General features: G+C 50.0%; 1 protein-coding gene across 1 annotated transcript in view; it reads left to right on the forward strand.

The window, feature by feature from the left end:
- The window catches only part of IGDCC4 (immunoglobulin superfamily, DCC subclass, member 4), a gene marked incomplete at its 5' end in the record, with an annotated part of 58,895 nt that overhangs the window by 5,862 nt on the left and 50,283 nt on the right, over positions 1–2,750 (forward strand). The window lies entirely within an intron of this gene.

Below are 2,750 nucleotides of genomic sequence, written 5' to 3' on the forward strand. Positions count from 1 at the left end.
GAACAGCCCCCCCTAAGGATCCCCGTGGCCCTGGGCTGAGCGGTGCGTTGGAGCCTGTCGTGTGCTCGCTGTGACCCGCGCACACATCTGTGCAGCGCGTCAGAGTCGCAGGACCTGCTTCCCAGTCCTTCCCCAGCAGGCTTGCCTCGCTCTGGCTGATTCTCTTCTTTCCTCCCAGCGCCAGCTGTTCACAGCACAGCTCTGAGCCTAGGTTGGGTCGTGCTGTAGGTGCTGGATGTGTTCTGCCTCCTCCGTTCCACCCGAGTACCTTTTGGGGTGAGGGAGGAGGAACACAAGGGATCACAGCACGCTGTGGTCTGGGCCCCAAGCTGATGCAGAGGACACTGGTGGAGCCGTGATGAGCCTGGCCAGCAAGTCTCTCTCTGCTTGAGCCTCGCCAGGGCTGAGATCCAGGGTTCAGAGAAACCTCTTCACTGTTTTTATCTCAGTTTGGTGTTACTTTCTGTGCACAGAACATCCCTGTTCATGTTCCCTGCCCTCTCCTTCCCTGGGGAGGCTGCAGGCTGTTTTCTTTCAGAGCCTGCAGAGGTGATTTTTTTTTTTTTAGCTTGTTCTCACCGAGTCCCACTGTCCCTATCCTGAGCCTGCTCAGCCTCTGTATCCCACCTGAATCGTTACCATGAGAAAGCACTAACACACCAAATGAGGTTTGCTCCACATTACCAGGGTTGAACCTTCAGCACCCACGGAGCTCTCAGCCTCTGGTGGTACTGGGGAGCTGTGACTGCTTGGGAAGCCGGACTGTTCCTGAATGGCACTCGGAGCAGGAGGGGCGCTGAGCTCCCTAATCAGGGTGGCTCTTTAGTCACGCTCCTCCACATCCTAATGAGGAATCTGTCACGGGTGCATTTCTTGGCTCTTTGCTTTTGAAGAGCCGTTCTGGAGCCTGGCACAGCAGGCAGATGGGGCTGGGTGGAGGTGCAGGGCAGGATCTGGTTCTCAGCAGGGAATTCCAAGCTTGCAGTCGCAGGTCTGGCAGGTGATGGGGAGGAATAGCCGGCAGCCCCTTGCTTTGGGACAGGTTATTGTCTGGGTTACCCTGGGGACCCCAGGAGGCACTGGCACCTTTTGTACGCATTTGCACTTCAAGCCAAAATGTGCAGAGATGACCCTGGCTCGCTAAACGTCCTGCATCTCTTACCAAACTGTACGAAATATACTTGCATGCAGCTGTTTGTAAGGATTCCTGCCTCCCATCGTGACTTTTCTGGGTACACGACTCTCCAGAGCCTGCTCAAGTATTCTCATTTACACTTGTCGGGAGAAAAGAGAATAATGGGGAAAGAGCATTAAGGATATCTGCTGCCAGGAGAAGGTGTTGGTGTGTTGGTGTTTGATGGATTTTTTTTTTTCCTTTTAAACTCATGGGTTCAGCAAGTTTTATTAACATGAGCATAAAAGGTGTTGCAATCTCTAGAAATTAAAGAGGTTAAAGAGGTCTGCCATGTATATTTGAAAATACTAAAGCAGTTGACTGAATTGGGACCTTACGTATTAATATCTTCTTCACATTTTTCCAGGAAAACATTTTTCATTGCCATTTATATTGAACTGAAAAACTAGACTTGGCGGACAGCTGGTGGGAGAATTCAGTCTGTAGCTGCTGCGGAGAGCAATGAGTTGCTTTAAACATGTGATAACTATTTAAATTAAAGAAAAACACTAATGACAGCTGAGAATATGCTGAGGTTAAAATGGGTCATGTAAAAGCATTTGATTTTCAAAACTGTACATACTTTCTCAAGCTAACACTGCAGTAGAGTGTGTGTATGTGTATGCATGTATGTTTGTGTGTGTGTGCGATTAAAAGAAAACTTCAGTTTTGGAGTCTCATAAAACCCAAAGCAATGATGGATGTTCTCGGGCAGTGGTGGTGGGACAAGCGTATAATTGTGTTGGAGGACCAGAAGGTCACTTGGGCTCCTTACAGGCACAGCGCTGTGCTTGGTCCAGCAGTCAAGCGTGTTTTCTGGCTGAAATTTATGTTTAGTGTGCCATGTTCAGGACTTCTGACACTTGTGTTGTAGCATTGCTGGATGAATTTGTACTGCAGGGTGGGTTTAACAGCACAGGCGGTTTAACAGAGACTTACTGAAAGCAGGAGGCAGTTCTGGTGGAGAAGAATACAAGCTTTCTGCCCGCGTCAAGGAGCCTGCATGCATATTCAAAACTGCACCGTGTGACTGAGATGCCTTCGGGTTATGCTATTGATAGGACAGATGCTGACGGACCCAGGGGAGGGTTTCTGCTCCACTGAAGTCAGCGGGGTTTTGCTGCGTGCGGGGAAGGGGAGGAAGATCAGGCAGCTGCGTATGAACGGTGGGAAGGGTGCGGTCCAAGAGCAATCGCAAACATTCGTGCTTTGTCTCCGAAGTTCAGCCTCTCTGGTGTAGAAAAAAGCTTATAGACAAGGGTGAGCCTTGGAGAGCAAACGAGTGTCCTGGCATGCATGAAATCCATCCTCCTCCTCTTAGCACGGTGGCTGTGTCTGTATCTCCCTGGCTGCATCTCACCTGCTTGAGTAGGATGAAGTTGGTGTCTGCAAGCAAAGCTGTTCGCTAGGGAGAAGGAGGATCATAACTTACGGTCTCTCACCCTAGTCTCCAGCGTTGCCAGCCTGTGGGCAGTTGTTTTGTGCAAGTAACTTGACATCTGGCTTTGTTCTTCCTCTTGCCTTATTTTAATATCCTGTGGCTGCAGGAATTCCACCAGGCCAAGGGAAAACCTCG

Source organism: Pterocles gutturalis, unplaced genomic scaffold (assembly GCF_000699245.1).
Source record: "Pterocles gutturalis isolate BGI_N339 unplaced genomic scaffold, ASM69924v1 scaffold22902, whole genome shotgun sequence".
Lineage (NCBI taxonomy): Eukaryota > Metazoa > Chordata > Aves > Pterocliformes > Pteroclidae > Pterocles > Pterocles gutturalis.